The 21,926-nt window shown below is 36.2% G+C and overlaps 2 non-coding genes across 2 annotated transcripts; both read left to right on the forward strand.

The window, feature by feature from the left end:
• Positions 1-10,556: 10,556 nt before the first annotated feature.
• Positions 10,557-10,630, forward strand: TRNAP-UGG (transfer RNA proline (anticodon UGG)). The gene has a single exon. It is a non-coding gene; the product is annotated as a tRNA-Pro (tRNA).
• A 139-nt stretch (positions 10,631-10,769) lies between these two features.
• Positions 10,770-10,843, forward strand: TRNAW-CCA (transfer RNA tryptophan (anticodon CCA)). The gene has a single exon. It is a non-coding gene; the product is annotated as a tRNA-Trp (tRNA).
• Positions 10,844-21,926: the final 11,083 nt, after the last annotated feature.

Consider the following 21,926-nt stretch of genomic DNA (forward strand, 5'->3'; position numbering starts at 1 on the left):
AAGAGAGATCGTGGATATCAGACAGAACTCAGAAAGAACTATCAAGATGGAAGTTATCCTATAGATGCTGTATCCATGCCTGTTCGAAATGTGAATTATAGTATTTTTTCTTGTGGGAATGGAAATGAAAAACACGAGATACTTTTTCTAGAAATATGGACTAATGGAAGTTTAACCCCTAAGGAAGCACTTTATGAGGCTTCTCGTAATTTGATTGATTTATTTCTTCCTTTTCTACACGCGGAGGAAGAGGGCGCTAGTTTCGAAGAAAATAAAAACAGGTTTACTCCACCCCTTTTTACTTTTCAAAAAAGATTAACTAATCTAAAGAAAAACAAAAAAGGAATTCCATTGAATTCTATTTTTATTGATCAATTAGAATTGACTTCTAGAACGTATAATTGTCTAAAAAGGGCCAATATACATACACTATTGGACCTTTTGAGTAAGACTGAAGAAGATCTTCTGAGAATTGACAGTTTTCGTATGGAAGATAGAAAACATATATGGGACACTCTAGAGAAGCATCTCCCAATTGATTTACTTAAGAATAAACTCTCGTTTTAAATCCATTGCAATTTTTTTTCTTCTTCTTTTTCGAGTTAGAATAAAAAGAAAACAATTTAGCATCTTTGGTACAATCTATATTTTCGCGAAATGGATCATAATAAAATGGATTTTAGGTATCTAGGGAAGATTCACTTGGAAGTAACTATTTCCTAGATACCTATGGTACTTCACGGTTGAATGAATCAAAAAATATCTAAAAAAGACCTAAAGTTAATGATTTATCAATGGGTAATGTTGCTCCAATACCTAACCAAAGAGCTACTACAGTACCGATTAAAAAAACGGTCGTAGCTACTGGGCGGCGAAATGGATTTTGGAATTTATTGACATTCTCTAGAAAAGGTACTGTCAATAAGCCTGTTGGCACAGAAACCATTAAAAGAACGCCCAATAACTTATTGGGTACCGTACGGAGTATTTGAAACACGGGAAAGAAGTACCACTCGGGTAATATTTCCAGAGGAGTTGCAAACGGATCTGCCGGTTCACCAATCATTGATGGCTCGAGAACCGCTAAACCTACATTACATGCAATAGTACCTAGAATTACTACTGGAAAAATATATAAAAGATCGTTGGGCCATGCGGGTTCCCCGTAATAATTATGTCCCATCCCTTTAGCTAATTTAGCTCTTAATACAGGATCATTTAAGTCTGGTTTCTTTGTTATTGGGATAGGTGAACTCTTTAGGATCCATCCCCCAAAGGAACCGGACATGAGAATTTATCATCATCCGGCTCGAGCAAGAGTGAAAGAAATAAGACCGCGGAAGATCCTTAATAGAATTAAGGTTTATAATGACTCAATGACTCTAGGCAAGAAAAGCTTTATCAGATTCTCTTTTCCGAAGTTGCACCTACAACTACTCATTGAAAATAATCCTATTCTTATGGGTAAATGCTCAATATCCAAGTGGGCTTACAAATTTGATCATGATCAATTGCTTTGTGGATTGTCTCATGTCTCTTGATTAGTTGGTATTTATCCCCTCAATATCGCAAGTTTCTTACCTCCAAACAAAATATTTACTTGTTACTAATAAAAAATCAAAAAGTTTAGCCTACATTCTTCCTTAGATCCCTTCTTTTACTCCGATAGTATTGCGGATCACAATCGATGCAAAGAAAATGAATGCATTTCCATACTATAATAAAAAGGTAAGTGTAATAAATAGAGAACTGGATCATGTCACATGACTTATTCCATTTCTACTCTATGGGATCTTACGGAGCCTGTTCATGGATGACATGGTTGCGGTATGATCATAGAAGATATTCTCCTCAAGTGAACCAGCCTATCCTTCCTAGGTAGGGGACTTACATGTTGATTGGATGCGGAGACACCTTTGGTTGTGAATTCTAATGTGGCAGATCCAATTCTTTATCTGCATGGCCAAATCAATAATTCAAGTCACACACTCCCATAATCCGCCTTTTTTCTTTCGTAAAATTAACTTCAACTATTTGTATTGTATAAAAATACTTTGGAGTTGAAGAGAAGTATCCAAATGACATGTGTTATTTTACAATAACCCATGCTTGTAGCAATGAAATACCAAAACCTACCCGATATGATATATGATAATTATAATTCTCTATGATATGCCTTCCCTATAAAGGACCCGAAATACCTTGCTTACGTATCATTGGAAAGTGCATTAACATAAATACGGCAGTAAGCAGAGGCAGTACAAAGGTATGTAAACTATAAAAACGAGTCAAAGTGGATTGGCCCACACTAGCACTTCCGCGTAATAACTCCACTAAAGGCGATCCTATTACCGGAATGGCGTCAGGTACACCTGTCACAATTTTGACTGCCCAATAGCCAATTTGATCCCAAGGCAAAGAATAACCAGTTACACCAAATGATGCAGTCAAAACAGCCAAAACCACACCTGTGACCCAAGTTAATTCACGGGGTTTTTTAAATCCCCCTGTGAGATACACACGAAATACATGCAGGATCATCATTAAAACCATCATACTTGCTGACCATCGATGAACTGATCGGATTAACCAACCAAAGTTGGCCTCGGTCATTATGTATTGAACCGAGGAAAAAGCCTCTGTAACGGTTGGTCGGTAGTAAAAAGTCATAGCAAAACCGGTAGCGACTTGTACTAGAAAACAAGTAAGTGTAATTCCCCCTAAACAATAAAATATGTTGACATGGGGAGGAACATATTTACTAGTTATATCATCTGCAATTGCCTGAATCTCAAGACGTTCCTCAAACCAATCATATACTTTATTGAGATAGGTAACTAACCCGAGTCCCCCTCTAAGAGCCGTATATGAAAATTTCATCTCGTACGGCTCAAGCAGAAACACAAAAATTTTCAACGAATATTAGAAAAAAGGTTCAAAACTTCATCAGCCACTGAATTGGGTCGATTTGCCTTGAAGATATCAAATAAGAAAAATCCGGAATATCTTCTTTGTGATGATAATGCCAAAAAATCTCAAGTTGGCGCGTCTTTCTTTCTTCCTTTCCCTTATGTTGGTCATTAGAGGCTTCTTGACTTTTCTCTTCCCTATAAAGGATTTGTTTTTTTATGCGTAATATAGAAATTATCTTGTTGAGATCCTATGAATCAGTTCAATTAAAACCTTAGATTCATACTAGAGCCACGATGATTTAGTCTCAAGCTAAACAAAAGGCAAGGGTTCTTCGAATAAGAACCGCTTGATAATCATTTATTGAATCAGTGTAATGACTCGACAAAATCGAGAGAAAAAAAGTTGTCTTTTGGGCAAACAAAATTGGAAGGAAGAAAATTTCTTTTTTATTTTTATTTAAGAACTACTTGAATTTTTCAGTCTGGTTGCGAGGTCTTAATAGTGAGTATGAATCATAGTTCCATTTTTTTTTGATCCACTCTATCTATTTCGTGTTCCAGATACTAGAATAAATAATATCTGACGAATTAGAATCATCTTGATAGAGATAACAGGCCCTTTCTATGTATTATCAATAGGATCAATTCTAACAAGTCACACACTCATATTCCAGAGATACCGAAACAAAAAAATTCCGCGGTCGAACTACCATAATATCTAGAAATGTAGATCTTAAACTAGAAAGGCTTTTTTGGATGGAAAAACTCTGACTTCCTAGTTTTAGTTAGTAGAAACCTAATTGGTTAAAATTCCGTCCAGTAAAACGGAAGAATTATAAATTTCTAAAATGATAGATAGGAATATAGCGAATAAAGCCATTGCGATCCCCATAAAAGGAGTAGTCCCCCAACCCGGGGCGACTTTCCCATATTCCGAATTCAAGGGTTTCAGTAAACTACCTGCACCAGTTCGTTTTGGCCTAGGTTTAGAACTATCTTCAACGGTTTGTGTAGCCATAAATTCTATTTAATCATTGGTGTTGACTTTGTATACTATTCCGTTGTAGTTGTAAATACACGATCTTTTCGTAGATCCATTGTAATCTTGAAATTCTATAAAAATGGAAACAGCAACTTTAGTCGCCATCTCCATATCTGGTTTACTTGTAAGCTTTACTGGGTATGCCTTATATACCGCGTTTGGGCAACCCTCTCAACAATTAAGAGATCCATTCGAAGAACACGGAGACTAATTTAAGTAAGAAGTCTCCCAGATAGGGGGACTTCTTACTTAAATGAAATTATTTTATTCTTTTAGTTGGAGTTGGTGGAACCTTAGGTGGTTCTCGGAAGAAGATAGCGAAAAAAATTATCCCTAAAGTCGAAACTAAAAGGAACGTATAAACCAATGCTTCCATAGATTCGATCCTGGTTTATTTACAATTATAACTTCCACACCTATTCATTTGTCATTTGGGAGAATTTCCCATATAAAGAAAGAAAAAGAGTCAAAGAAAGGATGGGAGATGTTTCCCATGTCAAATCAAAAAAGAGAGGTGAAAGATACTATAACAATGTGTATCAGACTGCCTGTTTCCTTGTAGTTGGATCTCCCACTTTTTGGAATGTTCCAAATTCCACTTGAGCATCCAAATCTGGATCAATACCAGCAAAAACATCTCGGAACAATGTTCTAGCGCCATGCCAAATGTGTCCGAAAAAGAAGAGCAAAGCAAAGGTAGCATGACCAAAAGTGAACCAACCCCTTGGACTGCTGCGAAAAACACCATCAGATTTCAAAGTAGCCCGGTCTAATTCAAAAATTTCCCCTAATTGAGAACGCCTCGCATATTTTTTTACAGTAGCAGGATCAGAATAACTTACTCCATTAAGTTCGCCACCATAGAACTCCACCGTTACACCTACTTGTTCAACACTATATTTGGATTCTGCTCTTCTAAAAGGAACGTCTGCTCTAACAATTCCCTCCTCATCTACCAAAACAACCGGAAATGTTTCAAAAAAAGTAGGCATACGGCGTACAAAAAGCTCACGTCCTTCTTTATCTCTAAAGACGGGATGTCCTAACCATCCAACAGCTATTCCATCCCCATTGTCCATTGAGCCTGCTCTGAATAATCCCCCTTTTGCCGGATTATTACCAATATAATCATAAAAGGCTAATTTTTCGGGAATTTTAGACCAAGCTTCTGATAAACTAAGATTTTCGGCTAAACCATTGCTAACTCTTCGATATATTTCTTGCTGAAAGTATCCCTGATCCCACTGATAACGAGTAGGCCCAAATAATTCGATTGGGGTCGTTGCTGACCCATACCACATAGTTCCAGCAACTACGAAAGCTGCAAAAAAAACAGCAGCGATACTACTGGAAAGTACAGTTTCAATATTGCCCATACGTAATCCTTTATATAGACGTTGAGGCGGACGGACACTAAGATGGAATAAGCCCGCTAATATACCCAATGTACCCGCAGCAATATGATGAGAAGCTATTCCCCCCGGAACAAAAGGATCAAAACCTTCTGCACCCCACGCTGGATTTACAGCTTGTACTTTTCCAGTTAGTCCATAAGGATCGGATACCCATATCCCAGGACCATACAAACCCGTTACATGAAATGCCCCAAAGCCAAAGCAAGCCACCCCTGCAAGAAATAAATGAATTCCAAAGATCTTGGGCAAATCCAAAGAGGGTTTTCCCGTCCGCTCATCAGAGAATATTTCTAGGTCCCAATATACCCAATGCCAGATCGCTGCCAAGAAACACAAGCCAGAAAACACAATATGCGTACCTGCCACACCTTCATAACTCCAAATACCCGGATTTGTTACAGTTCCTCCTGAAATACTCCAACCACCCCACGAATCCGTTATTCCTAAACGAGTCATGAAGGGAATTACGAACATACCTTGTCTCCACATTGGATCCAGAACAGGATCAGAGGGATCAAAAACTGCTAATTCGTATAAAGCCATTGAGCCAGCCCAACCAGAAACTAGAGCTGTGTGCATTATATGCACCGCAAGCAATCGACCCGGATCATTCAATACGACAGTATGAACACGATACCAAGGCAAACCCATGGAAATACCCCTTTAGCAAAGAAAAATAGACACGATGTCGCTTTATTTTATCGCATTGAAAAAGACTATCCATATCCTATGTACCTAACCCTTCTAGGGGATTCTGTGTCAGAAAGCGCGAATATTTATTTCATTCCATTAAAAATAAGAAGCCAATTCTGTTCATAAGAAGAAAGAGAAGCAGATCTATTCTATACTCGATAAGTGCCAATATGCAATGGGTAACTTGGCCAATTTGGAAAAAACGAAGAATAGATCGCTACCCCTCTTTGTTTAGCATTCGAATCACCCATTCCTTTTTCTTTATTCAATCTGTCTTACATTCCTTATATGTATAACCTTTCAATCTACGTATTAATAGAATCTATAGTATTCATATAGAATAAGAATAAAAATTAAGACAATAAACTGCGGATTCTTTCTTTCTGTTCCATTCTTACGTTTCCATATTAAAGTGTGGTTTTCTTACTTAAATTTAATAATATTAATCTAATATGCCCATTGGTGTTCCAAAAGTACCTTACCGGATTCCTGGAGATGAAGAAGCGACTTGGGTTGACTTATACAATGTTATGTATCGAGAAAGGACACTTTTTTTAGGTCAAGAGATTCGTTGCGAGATCACGAATCATATTACAGGTCTCATGGTATATCTGAGTATAGAAGATGGAATTAGTGATATTTTTTTGTTTATAAACTCCCCAGGCGGGTGGCTAATCTCAGGAATGGCTATTTTTGATACGATGCAAACGGTGACACCAGATATATATACAATATGCCTCGGAATAGCCGCCTCCATGGCGTCCTTCATTCTGCTTGGAGGAGAACCCACCAAGCGTATAGCATTCCCTCACGCGAGGATTATGCTTCACCAACCTGCTAGTGCTTATTATCGGGCAAGGACACCAGAATTTTTACTAGAAGTAGAAGAGTTACACAAAGTTCGCGAAATGATCACAAGGGTTTATGCAGTAAGAACAGGCAAGCCTTTTTGGTGTTGTATCCGAAGACATGGAAAGGGATGTTTTTATGTCAGCAGACGAAGCCAAAGCTTATGGACTTGTCGATATTGTAGGGGATGAAATGATTGACAAGCACTGCGATACTGATCCAGTGTGGTTTCCAGAAATGTTTAAGGATTGGTAGTGTCCGGATTTCTTGTAAAGTTATTTCACAGCTAAATTCGTGTTTTCCTCGATTTAATAGAAAATAGAAAGACTTCATGATGAGCAATCATCAGGTTAAGATGGATCTAAACCAATCCATTTTTTTCTATATACATACAACATGCCGACGGTTAAACAACTTATTAGAAACGCAAGACAGCCAATACGAAATGCTCGAAAAACGGCCGCGCTTAAAGGATGCCCTCAGCGTCGAGGAACATGTGCTAGGGTGTATGTGCGACTCGTTCAGATCATGACTTCAAACAAATATAAAAAAAATTGAAGTATCCATGATTAGTACCAATGAATAGGATATAGCTTCTCTATCCTAGATTTCTATGGTATATGGAATTTATGGTTTCCTTTGGTGCAAATCCAATTATCTAAATTGGAAATAAGAAGCAATTCTCCCATTGGTAGCAAATGGTTATCCATTAAGCGGAGGAAATAGTAATAAAAAGAAAAAGGCTTATGCTCCTTTATCTTAAAAGAACGGACTAACAGGGTCAGCTACTTAGCCAACTTTCATAATTAAATACCGTCACTGTATGGATAACTCTTATTGTGAAAAGAGCTATTTACTCTATAATGGATAGGTAGAGCCAAAGAATGTGGACTATACAAGTTCGCAATACCTTTTGATGAAAGAAAGGGCTCCGGTGTATAGAGAGGGCCTCACCGTTTAAAAGGGAACCATAGAAACGATGGAACCCACTATTTTTTTTAGTATTATTAGAATGAATTTGTTATTTCGTATAGAAATAACTGAACGGAGTGGAATAAAAAATCGTGGTTGGGAAGGTTACTATAGCAAAAGCCATTGGAATTAATATTTTATATATCGGAATAATTAGTTTTGTTATTAATGAGAAAAAGGGTGGCTAAAAGAAGAGAAATCATTAGTTATTCATTAAGGTTAATTTGATTCAATGACCAGAGTTCCGCGAGGATATATAGCCCGGAGACGACGAACAAAAATGCGTTCATTTGCCTCAAACTTTAGAGGGGCTCATTTAAGACTTAATCGAATGATTACCCAACAGGTAAAAAGAGCTTTTGTTTCCTCTCATCGAGATAGAGGTAGGCAAAAGAGGGATTTTCGTCGTTTGTGGATCACTCGGATAAACGCAGCAACGCGGGTATATAAAGTATTCGATAGTTATAGTAAATTAATACACAACCTGTACAAGAAGAAATTGATTCTTAATCGTAAAATGCTTGCACAAGTAGCTGTATCAAATCCAAATAATCTTTACACGATTTCCAATAAAATAAAGATCATCAATTAAAGGTATAAATAAAGTAATATACTGGAATAATAAAAGATGAATTCCCGGAGTTCCCTCTCCGGGAAGATACAATAAATTAAGATTAAGTGGTAGGAATCAACGAGCTGGATTACTTTCTTTATAATATATATAGGTCTGGCCCTTTCGAATTCGAATAAAACATCAACAATCGGAACTTAAGTTCCGGTTGTTGTTTCTTAAATTTTGGTTGTTGTTTCTTAAGTTTCGATTGGAATTGTACTTTTGCGTTAATTGAGGAATATGTCTATTTTTTCTGGGTCTAGAACCTGTAATTATTGAAATTGACTGGGCTTGAAATTGCTTTTCGTTCTCATAGTTACGAAACGGTAAGAAAGATAAAATACGAGCCTGTTTTATAGCAAGAGTAATTAATCGTTGTTGTTTCAAGGTTAATCTATTTATTCGTCTCGATAATATTTTTCCTTGTTCACTAATAAATCTATTAATTAAACTCATGTTTCTATAATCAATTCGATCTCCCGGGCCAATCCGGGGACGCCTACGAAAAGGTTGTTTAGATTTACGAAAAGGTTGCTTGAATTTACGAAAAGTTTGCTTGGATTTACGAAAGGGTTGCTTGGATTTATTAAAAGTTTGCTTGGATTTACTAAAGGGTTGCTTAGATTTAAGAAAAGGTTGTTTAGATGTATACATGATTTATTCCTTATTTAAAATTTGAAAATTTGAAAATTCACTTCTTTATTTTATTAATTTAGGATCCAGAAGAAGTAGTTTTTCTTTGATCCATATCTTATTTGATTCATATTATAGTATATGAATACCCTCTATACATATGAAATAATATCTACCGGAAATCAGATGAGTTGATTTGTATTTTGTATTCTATACTATGTTTTCTTTATATATTAAATATGAAGTTCTTACTCTTTCTGTTGTTTGGAAAGATCGAACACACGATGTTCCTATTTCTTTATTTCGTGATGAGTCGTATGCTTGCGACAATAACGACAAAATTTTTTGAATTCTAATTGTCCGGGTGTATTGTGGCGATTCTTTTGAGTACTATATCTAGAAATCCCCGTCGATTCCTCATTGGCACCTTTTCGAACACAACTGATGCATTCCAAAATAACTCTGATTCTAACATCTTTTCCCTTGGCCATGAACCTCCTTTTCTTTTTGGATTGACTTAACTTAATTCTTCTACTTATTCTTTTATTCTTCTATTTTGAATCCGAAGAAGAAGAATAAAATTCATTAGAATAATTTTTTTTTATTCTTAAATTAAGTAATAAAAAATAGAGAAATAATTAAAGAATACAATCCTTGTCGAATTAGCAAAGATTTTGGTTCGAAATCCTTTCATTTAATTAGCCAGCCCCACCTTTTCTATGCTCTGATTTCTGAGGCCTTATTTAGCTTGGGTACCCCTTTAAATTGAATTTCTATTTTCAAAAATGGGGTTTACAAAATTTTTAATGACTCTGAGGTTCAACCCAATCCATCTTTTCTTTCTTTTTCCTTCCGATACTAAAAAAAGATTGAAAAGGATCAAATTTTGTCATATCACGAAGAAATCTATCCCTCCCATAGCAATAACTAGAATTAAAAAAAAGGGAATGACAAAGCATCTGGGAATAAACGATTAATTTCTATCAATAAACCTGCTAAAGCACCAAACCATAGAGTACTTAGCACGGGTGCTACAGAGAGATATGTTTTTATATCCCGCATTGAAAATCCTCCTTCCTTGTTGGAATACATATATGATCATAAACTCTTGCCCAAGATTGTTATGCTATATATAAAATGAACCATATCGACGAAATTTTCCTATCCCTAAAAAAGAAAAAGATGACCCCTTCTTCCTATATATTAGCAAGGAAAAGTAATCCTTCTTTTATAGGCGAAATTATATTGGATTTTATATGTATATAATTCCTTAATTATATGAGACCAAAAAGAAGAAATGACACGAGGGTTCTATATATAGATAGAGAAAGAAAGAAGAAGAAAATAGAAAGAAGAAGAAAATTATGATGTGGAAAAGAAGACAGGAATTGTGTACAATGGCATTGTACAACAATTTAATTTGGAAAAGGGATGTAGCGCAGCTTGGTAGCGCGTTTGTTTTGGGTACAAAATGTCACAGGTTCAAATCCTGTCATCCCTACCTATTACTTCTTTCTTCTTTATAGGCAGTAGCGACGAGATCAATTAAAGTAAAGTGGGTATAACTTGAATTTGTGGAGACTATACGTACGTGAGATACATTAGGAATAGAAAAAGATTTTCTTTTTGAATGAATGAAAGCGCTCTTAGTTCAGTTCGGTAGAACGCGGGTCTCCAAAACCCGATGTCGTAGGTTCAAATCCTACAGAGCGTGATTCCATCTATTTTATGTCGAAGCAGAGTAAAATAACTTAACAAAATTGAATTGTAACTCCAATTTCAATTTGACCTCCTCTCTGGTCTGGAGGAGGTCAATCAAAAAAAAATGACTCAATCAAAGATCCAACTGATCCCCACGCCTGTATTGCAAATACGCAGTCACGAATAATCCCGCTAAAGTAATAGGAATTAGGCCTAAGACGATTCCAAATAGAAAAACTTCAATCATTTCGATTTGTTCGAGGGGATAAAAAAAGAGGTACGATCTATCCCTAAATAGTACTCTAAATTATCCACGAATCTCAATGACCAAGAAAAGAATTCCTAATTAGTCTGGAAAAGAGTCGTAGAATGCCAGGAATCCCAAAGAAAGATTTTTCTTTTCTGAATTATAATTATTCAGTCAATTCAAATAAGGCGTATCTTGTTCAAGCCAATAAATAGAGCTGGGGTTATAGTTAAAGCAGCCAGTAGAAAACCAAAATAACTAGTTAAAGTAAGCATGAAAGAGTTAAATTCCATTTATTTTTTTTTACTACACTACATATGTTGGTAAAGCATTTACCTAAGTTATGGAAAATTCAGAATTCATCAGTTATTTTAGATAATACTAAAAAACAAGGTAGAGTAAGATACAGAAGTGTAAAAGAAAGTGGATTCATCAGATGATACATGAGTCCCTAATTCCGAATCAAGAGATTTGTTGTGGAATTTGTCAATTGAGTAAAGTAATAATATTAAGAACTAGATCATCTAACCCCATTGAATTTCATTTTTTCATTCAATTTTCAGGGAAATTTTTGAATAAGAGATAAATAAACAATTGAATTTGAAAAAAAAACTTCTTTCTATTTTGGATAATTTCTTTTTCAATAGGACCCTCGTTTTGGAGTGAACGATCGAATATTCCCCTATTCCTTCTTATTTTAACTGATTGTATTCCATATGGAATAAGAGGAGAACAAAAGCATTCCACGACCTGCCAAGGGGCTGTTAAAAAAAAAAAGAAAGCTCTTCCTTGAATTTACTTTATTTTTATTCCTTTTTCGAACTCCAACCAAAGTAGATTCGAAGACGAGTCACTTCAATTATCCTTTTAAGTTCTATTCTATCTTCTGTCTTTCCCTATTTCATCTCGTAAAGTTCCGCGCTCGCAGTTTGGTCAAGAAAGTTAGACCTAATCCAACAAACAATACAAGGATGAATTACGAATTATGAAAGGATAGATTTCACATATACTTGTCCTTGTATTGTGTCAGTATGAGAATATCCTTCCTAAATTATTTATCCAAACCTATTGATCATTAACTTAGATTTTCCCAAGATTTTGGCTGCTATTCCGAATTACTCTATATATTCCGAAGCCAATGAAAAGTAAGTAGAACCTACAAAAATGGGGTTTTCTATTGATGCCTTGAATAACATATAGCTTACCTATAGACAAAAAAAATAAAAAAGTAATTATGTTTCGGAACCAGGCAAAACCAGATTGCTGTGCCATAGGAAGGATAGCTATACTAATTCGGTATACTCAAAATACACCTTTGGTACAAAATTGACAATCTCACAAGGATGAAATATCAGTAATTTTCTATTTACTGGTCGATCCCATCTTTTACGGAATCAATTCCTTTTTTGAATGTACAAAAATTTTGGGAGTTCAGCATGTCTGGAAGCACGGGAGAACGTTCTTTTGCTGATATTATTACCAGTATTCGATACTGGGTTATTCATAGCATTACTATACCTTCCCTATTCATTGCGGGTTGGTTATTTGTCAGTACGGGTTTAGCTTATGACGTGTTTGGAAGTCCTAGGCCAAACGAGTATTTCACGGAAAGCCGACAAGGAATTCCGTTAATAACCGACCGTTTTGATTCTTTAGAACAACTCGATGAATTTAGTAGATCCTTTTAGGAGGCCCTCAATGACCATAGATCGAACCTATCCTATTTTTACAGTGCGATGGCTGGCTATTCACGGACTAGCTGTACCTACTGTTTTTTTCTTGGGATCAATATCAGCAATGCAGTTCATCCAACGATAAAACAAATTCCAACTATAGAACTATGACACAATCAAACCCGAATGAACAAAATGTTGAATTGAATCGTACCAGTCTATACTGGGGTTTATTACTCATTTTTGTACTTGCTGTTTTATTTTCCAATTACTTCTTCAATTGAGAGAAAGAAAGAGACTAATAAGAATTCTCTTATCCCATTTGGAAGGATACCATCCTTATAACTACCCATGACTGTTTTTGTCTCTAGCATGACCAATTGATAAAATGTGGAGGAAAGTAGGGGAAATGGCCGATACTACTGGAAGAATTCCTCTTTGGCTGATAGGTACTGTAGCTGGTATTGCTGTGATTGGTTTAGTAGGTGTTTTCTTTTATGGTTCATATTCTGGATTGGGTTCATCTCTATAGTAATCGGAGGGACCAGATTGTAAACATGAAAAAGTAGGAGCTTAGCGGGTCCTTACCCCCCTTTATCTGATTAGAGCGGAAAGGACCCGCGGAATTTTTACTCTTATAACGCGAATTGAATCTATTCGATTCACTCTTATGAAGCAACAAGAAAAAGAGATCACTCGAGGATCCAATATCTTATTCCACGAAGGAAGTATCCTGAAAATCCTTGATTTAGTTTCGAGTAATAAACTAATAAAACCTTAATCAAAACTATTCAACTAGCCTAAAAATAAAAAAAACCTTCAATGGAAGAGTTTACTTTTTTTTTGCAAAATTTCTGTAAATTTGAAGTTGAACTTAATTAAACAAGCCAAGCAATTTGCTCACAATCACAAGAAATTTTTCCCCCGCCATATTTTCTTCCCCTCTGTTTGTCCACTACCTCGGCTAAACCTAAGCAAAAGAAAAAGAGGTCCAAGAGACAGACCCGAATAAAGAAGAAATAGTAATCTTTGACGAATTAGGAAGAAAAAGGATTCTTATTTTGATACAAGAAGAATCGGCACAAGAAAAAGCCTTTTTCTTGTGCCGAATAGACGATTAAGAAGACCTGCAATCCCTCCGAAAAGGAAGAAATTTTAATTTTATTGTTCTCGCCTTTGCCTTGGATTCTCTTCTTTTGCATGGGATATAAATAAGGAATTCCAGACATCTCATAAACAAAAAGCAGTCTAAACAAAAAAAGGATTTCCAAAATAGATCATAGATAATTCTAGCAATTGCCAATAAATCGAGGCTTTTTACCAACTTGATGGTAAGAAATCCCGGGACCTAGAAATTCATTTCGTACAATTGAACCTTTTCAAACTGTTTCTTTTTGAGAACCAAAAAAACTTGTGCCAAAATAACGGATGCGAAGAAGAACAAAAGGCCTTGGACACGTAATGGATCCTGAAGCACGATTTCTGCGTCCCCCTGACCAAAACCTCCCACATTAGGATTGCTTGTTAATGGTTGATCAAGCTTGATGGATTCCCCCTCTGAAACAAGAAGTTCTGGTCCGGGAGGTATAATATCAATCACTTGGCGTCCATCTGATGCATCAACTATGGATATTTCATACCCCCCCTTTTCTTTACGTAGTATTTTTCTTACTATACCTGTTGACGTAGCATTATAGACTGTATTGTTACTCTTGCTACCATCAGGATAGATCTGTCCTCTTCCTCGGTTTCCCCCTACATATATGGGATATTTTAAGAAATGAGCATCTTTCTTCGTAGCAGGATCAGGGGAAAGAATGGGAAAGACAATTTCACTATATTTCTTACCGGGAACAGGGCCTATCACAAGAATGTTTTTTTTATCGGGACGATAACTCTGAAAAGCAAGATTTCCTATCTTTTCTTTTAACTCAGGGGAAATACGATCGGGCGGCGCTAATTCGAATCCCTCGGGCAAAATAAGAACAGCACCTACATTCAACCCTCCCTTTTTTCCATTAGCAAGAACTTGTTTCAATTGCATATCATAAGGAATTCGAAGAACTGCTTCAAATACAGTATCGGGAAGCACAGCTTGGGGAACTTCAATATCGACGGGCTTGCTAGCTAAATGGCAATTGGCACATACAATTCGTCCAGTTGCTTCTCGTGGGTTTTCATAACCCTGCTGCGCAAAAATGGGATATGCATTTGAAATAGATGTCCGAGTTATTACGTATATCATGATCGCTACAGAAATCGATCGAGTTATCTGTTCCTTTACCCAAGAAAAAGTATTTCTATTTTCCATGTCCAATCGCAGATCCCAGAATTTCTACAATAAATTAGATAGGTAGCTAAGCTAATCTAGTTCCCTATACACGAATCTGTTGTCATTCTACTGCAACAGTTGTACTGCAATGATGAATACCTTAAAGTAGGTATAAATAGAAAGAATTTTGCTAAAATGGAAAAGGGCTTTCTTTCTAAAAAAAGATGCTTGCTAATTTGATTAATATTAATATCGGGAGATCAAATGAATTTATGCTTCACTAATTGAATGATAAATGACTACAAGCGAAGGAGATAGACGATTTAAACAAAAAAAGACCCAAAATTTCAAACATGTATCTAGAATTACTGGAAAACTACAAACAAAAATAGTGAAAATAAGCTCGTTAGGAGCCCATCCAAAATCGTTGTAGACCCAACGAATTACTAGTTCCCAACCACGGGTGGAGTGAAATCCAACAAAAAAATCAGTAACTAAAAGAATAAAAAAAGCTTTTATTGAGTCATTTAAATTATAGAAGAATTCCTGAACCCAAGAATTCAAAATGACAAGTTCCTCTTTACCCAGAAAAAAAGAACCACTTAGAATAGCCAAACAGATTATATTTGTCGAGAAATGCAAAATGGTATGGAGATGATCCTCATTATTTATTTTGACCCATTGTATTATTTCCTTGTGTATTCCTGTAGGAGGTTTTTGTACATGTGTCTTTAGTTTCCCTTTTATCATCTCGTCCAAGAGAGAAAGTTCTTCTAATTCTATGAATCTTTCTAGAATCCTTTTCTCTTGAATATCAGTTAAGAGAGTTTCGGATTGCCTGGTATTCCACCAATTCTTAATCCAAAGTTCCAGACATTTGTTAAATGAGGAAGAGACCCCCCAAGGCAAAAGTACGATAAATACAAGATATAGTAAAGAAGGCAATGCTTTCTTTTTTTTCATTTTTGATCCGTAAATGGAGTTGTTAATGAATATGCTTCATTCGCTGACTCTATTCCATTCCCTGACTCTATATGATGATATTTCTATTTCATGATATTTCTATTTCTTTGAAGCAAAAACTATATAGGTTTGATACCCTGTATCTATTCTTCTTTTTTGTATATTAGTTAGTAGTGGAATTTCAGTGCATTGGGTTCTTTCTTAGATCTAGATGGAATGAAATAGTGAAATAGAATAAAAAAAAAGCCCTTTCGGATGAAAAAAGAAGAATAGTATGCGATATATCTCACTTGGATAAAAAAAAATTAAAAGCAAATTTCTCTTATCCTCGTTTGTTCCTTCCTTTAGATAAATACTTAAAAATCCCCTTACAATAACAAATCCAATTTAGAAGGGACTTCCTCCCCGTGTTGAGAAAACTTTTCTTCTTCCAATTCTTCTTTTCTTCATTCAACTCAGTTCAAAAAAGATACCTCAAAATACTTCAATTGGTACGCGCAAGAAATAGGCCAATTCGGCAGCTTTTTGTTCAATTTCTCGTGGAGTAAAAAATTGATCATCAGTACGAGTCAAGGGAATGATCCCCTGGCCCCGGATTTCCATATAAAGAATACGACGAGGATAAAGACCCTCTTTAACCTGAATTCTAATTGATTGGATATCCCGCATAAGGAATCGAAGGAAGACGCGACGTTTTATTCCAGGGAATCCCCAACGAAAAATGCACACTATTCCCTCTTTTCTATCGAATCGGTCATAACCACTACCTACATTCCACAAAATAGTACACCACAAGTAGGAGCTAATGAATAGGCCTGCGATTCCGTAGAAAGACATCACGACCCCCTGCGGAAAAAAAAGAATTTCTTGAGATGGAAGTATAGATATAATATTCTTACCAAGATAACTGGAAATCCCAACCGATAAGAATCCTAGTGAACCTAGAAAAAGAATACAGGCCCAGAAAAAATTACCCCTTTTTCGAGAACCTTTTAGAAGTTCTACCCATATGTGTTCTGATCGCCAATTCATATTAGATATACTAAATCCAGCAGCGGTCGATTGAAATTGAGAGAATAAGCTAAATAATTTTGACTTTACTTTTTTTGATTCTGAAATCGCCTTCAGCAACTAGTACTCCTGTGAAATAATAGGTTAGATACATTGACTTTCTATTCAAAAAATATTCGTTGATTCAATTAAAATAAATAAAATAAAACTCGCTATACCTGGCTCTGCATATTCATGCATTTATGCTCGTAGCCTATATCCGCATCCATAACCGTTTTTCATTTGTGTGTAGAAAGTGTGTGTAGAAAAAGCCACATACCCTACCATATTATATTACTTACACTAAAAAATACTAGACAATCTTATTTTTTTGCACATAAAGAAATAAAGAAGTCATTGCAATTGCCGGAAATACTAAGCCTACTAAAGGCACGAAAATAGAAGGTAAGTTTAAATCCGTCATGGAATAGGTGTCTCAATTCAAATTTACTATTTCTATCTAGTCGAAAAATATCTTAAGATTCTTATGATATAATTAAGTATATCTATTATAAGGAATATTGACTATTGTATTGTATTTTTTATTTTTAGTTTGAAAAATATTCTGTAAAAAAAATGAAAGGATAATAAGAAAATTCCAAAAAAGGAGAACTAATTAAAAAGATTTTATTTTGATTTTCCCATCCTCATGGCCTTTCTATCTTTCTAATCTAATTTGAAATTGGATTCAAAAGAAAGCGGTTAGAATTTACTTCCTGCATACATACTTCTCTAGAAGCGCATACAATTGATAATACTATATTTTATTATTTTATTATTTTATTTGTATTTCTTTATTGTATTATACCTTAATATATATATTCTAGATATATAGAATAGACGAATCTCGATTTGTCAAGTCTCATGATCATATCATGATCTATTTTTATTCGGCTCAATCTTTTTTTTTCTAAAAAAGATTGAGCCGAGTTTAATTGCAATCAATTAGAAGAATAAAGAAGAATTACTGCATTTCATAACTGATTTTTTTCTCTTTTTATTTCGTTTCTTTTTTATTTATACCTTCTTTATCTTTAGTTTTATCTAGTTAATCAATAGTATCTACCGGCTCGAACTCGAATTTGATCGCCTTCCATACTTCACAAGCTGCGGCTAGTTCAGGACTCCATTTGCAAGCTGCTCGGATAATTTCATTACCTTCGCGAGCAAGATCGCGCCCTTCGTTACGAGCTTGTACACAGGCTTCTAAAGCCACTCGATTAGCTGCTGCACCAGGTGCATTTCCCAAGGATGTCCTAAAGTTCCTCCACCAAATTGTAATACAGAATCGTCCCCAAAGATTTCGGTCAGAGCTGGCATATGCCAAACATGAATACCACCTGAAGCTACCGGTATAACACCTGGCATGGATACCCAGTCCTGAGTGAAAAAGATACCGCGAGCACGATCTTTTTCAATAAAATCATCGCGCAATAAATCAACAAAACCTAAAGTCATTTCGCGTTCCCCTTCTAACTTACCTACTACTGTACCGGAGTGGATATGATCTCCCCCAGACATACGCAATGCTTTAGCTAATACACGGAAATGCATACCATGATTTTTCTGTCTATCAATAACTGCATGCATTGCACGGTGAATGTGAAGAAGTAGGCCATTGTCGCGGCAATAATGAGCCAAAGTAGTATTTGCGGTGAATCCCCCAGTTAAGTAGTCATGCATTACAATAGGAACCCCTAATTCTCTTGCAAATACAGCTCTCTTAATCATTTCTTCACATGTACCCGCAGTCGCATTCAAGTAATGCCCCTTGATTTCACCGGTTTCGGCCTGTGATTTATAAATAGCTTCGGCACAAAAGACAAAACGGTCTCTCCAGCGCATAAATGGTTGTGAGTTTACGTTTTCATCATCTTTGGTAAAATCAAGTCCACCACGTAGACACTCATAACACGCTCTACCATAATTTTTTGCGGATAATCCCAATTTTGGTTTAATAGTACATCCCAATAAAGGACGACCATACTTGTTCAACTTATCTCTTTCAACTTGGATACCATGAGGCGGGCCTTGGAAAGTTTTTGAATAAGTAGGGGGAATTCGTAGATCCTCCAAACGTAGAGCACGTAGGGCTTTGAAACCAAATACGTTACCTACAATGGAAGTAAACATGTTAGTAACGGAACCCTCTTCAAATAGGTCTAATGGATAAGCTACATAACAGATCCATTGGTTGTCTTCCCCAGCAACAGGCTCGATGTGATAGCATCGTCCTTTGTAACGATCAAGACTGGTAAGTCCATCAGTCCAAACAGTTGTCCATGTTACCAGTAGAAGATTCGGCAGCTACTGCAGCCCCTGCTTCTTCGGGCGGAACCCCAGGCTGAGGACTTACTCGGAATGCTGCCAAGATATCAGTATCCTTAGTTTCATACTCTGGGGTGTAGTAAGTCAATTTATAATCTTTAACACCAGCTTGAAATCCAACACCTGCTTTAGTTTCTGTTTGTGGTGACATAAGTCCCTCCCTATAACTCTTGAATTAAGAATTCTCACAATAACAGGGTCTACTCGATGTTAATTAGGCGTAAATGAAACTTTAGAAAAAATCTCGTAAAACAAAAAAAAAGGATATTCAATTAATATAATATCAACTCATTAAAGAAAATTGAGGGCATGCTTAGGTTAATGAATATGTTTCATTCATATATAATGCGTACACCCTGTGTATGTTCTATCCTATAGGAATTCCACTATAGGAATTCGATAGGAATTGAGTTGTTGTTATGGTAAGTTAACACGGTTCGTTATTAAACCATGGATTTGATTTACCAAATCCATAATTATTGTATACTCTTTGATAGATATAGCGCAACCCAAATTAATTCCTAATCCTTATTTTACAAGTTCTTAATAGTTCTCTTTTCTTATTTTGAATGCAAATACCTAACTAAATACTAATAAAATTCTTTGTTGACAGCAATCTATGCTTCACAGTAGTATATATTTTGTATATCGAAGTCCTAGATAGGAAAGTAGAGTAGGCACAGATCCTCCACAAAAGGCAAAATGTATGTATATGAAAAAAAGATTGATTGAACTTTCCAACGGACTCATTCCATGAGTAAACGATTGAATGGGATTCGCTTGGGCAACGAAATCAAGTCCTGGTCCCCTTTTCTCTCTTATTGAATTAACTAATTCATTTCCTTTTTACTTTTGGATTTTTTTTGATTTGATTTGGCATTATTCAACAATAAAAAAAGAAAAATTTCGACAAATTCCTTTTTTTTAATTATGTGATAATTATGAGAACCAATCCTACTACTTCTCCTCCCGGGGTTTCCACAATTGAAGAAAAAAGTACAGGTCGTATCGATCAAATTATTGGACCCCGTGCTGGATGTCACTTTTCCCCCAGGCAAGTTACCTTATATTTATAACGCTTTGGTAGTCCAGAGTAGAGACACTGCCGATAAGCAAATTAATGTGACTTGTGAGGTACAACAATTATTAGGAAATAATCGAGTTAGAGCTGTAGCTATGAGTGCTACGGACGGGTTGATGAGAGGAATGGAAGTGATTGACACGGGAGCTCCTCTCAGTGTTCCGGTCGGTGGAGCTACTCTCGGACGAATTTTCAACGTTCTTGGGGAGCCTGTTGACAATTTGGGTCCTGTAGATAGTAGTGCAACGTTCCCTATTCATAGATCTGCGCCTGCCTTTATCGAGTTAGATACGAAATTATCCATCTTTGAAACAGGTATTAAGGTCGTCGATCTTTTAGCTCCTTATCGACGTGGAGGAAAAATAGGACTATTTGGGGGGGCTGGAGTAGGTAAAACAGTACTGATCATGGAATTAATCAATAACATTGCTAAAGCTCATGGGGGCGTATCCGTATTCGGTGGAGTAGGGGAACGGACTCGTGAAGGAAATGATCTTTATATGGAAATGAAGGAATCCGGAGTAATTAATGAAAAAAATATTGAGGAATCAAAGGTAGCTCTAGTCTATGGCCAAATGAATGAACCACCGGGAGCTCGTATGAGAGTTGGTTTAACTGCCCTAACTATGGCGGAATATTTCCGAGATGTTAATAAGCAAGACGTGCTTTTATTTATCGATAATATCTTTCGTTTTGTTCAAGCAGGATCAGAGGTATCCGCTTTATTAGGGAGAATGCCCCTCCGCAGTGGGTTATCAACCTACTCTTAGTACAGAAATGGGTTCTTTGCAAGAAAGAATTGCTTCTACTAAAAAGGGATCTATAACTTCGATTCAAGCAGTTTATGTACCTGCAGACGATTTGACCGACCCTGCCCCTGCCACAACATTTGCACATTTGGATGCTACTACCGTACTTTCCAGAGGATTAGCTTCCAAGGGTATTTATCCAGCAGTAGATCCTTTAGATTCAACCTCGACTATGTTACAGCCTCGGATCGTTGGCAACGAACATTATGAAACTGCGCAAAGAGTTAAGGAAACTTTACAACGTTACAAAGAACTTCAGGACATTATCGCAATTCTTGGCTTGGATGAATTATCGGAAGAGGATCGTTTAACTGTAGCAAGAGCAAGAAAAATTGAGCGTTTCTTATCACAACCGTTCTTTGTGGCAGAAGTTTTTACTGGTTCTCCAGGAAAGTATGTTGCTCTTGCGGAAACTATTAGGGGATTTCAACTAATCCTTTCCGGAGAATTAGACGGCCTACCTGAACAGGCTTTTTATTTGGTGGGTAACATCGATGAAGCTAGCACGAAAGCTATAACCTTAGAAGAGGAGAACAAATCGAAGAAATGAAATTAAATCTTTATGTACTGACTCCTAAGCGAATTATTTGGGATTGTGAAGTGAAAGAAATCATTTTATCCACTAATAGTGGCCAAATTGGCGTATTACCAAACCACGCCCCCATTAACACAG

This window comes from Aegilops tauschii, unplaced genomic scaffold (assembly GCF_002575655.3).
Source record: "Aegilops tauschii subsp. strangulata cultivar AL8/78 unplaced genomic scaffold, Aet v6.0 ptg001145l_obj, whole genome shotgun sequence".
Lineage (NCBI taxonomy): Eukaryota > Viridiplantae > Streptophyta > Magnoliopsida > Poales > Poaceae > Aegilops > Aegilops tauschii.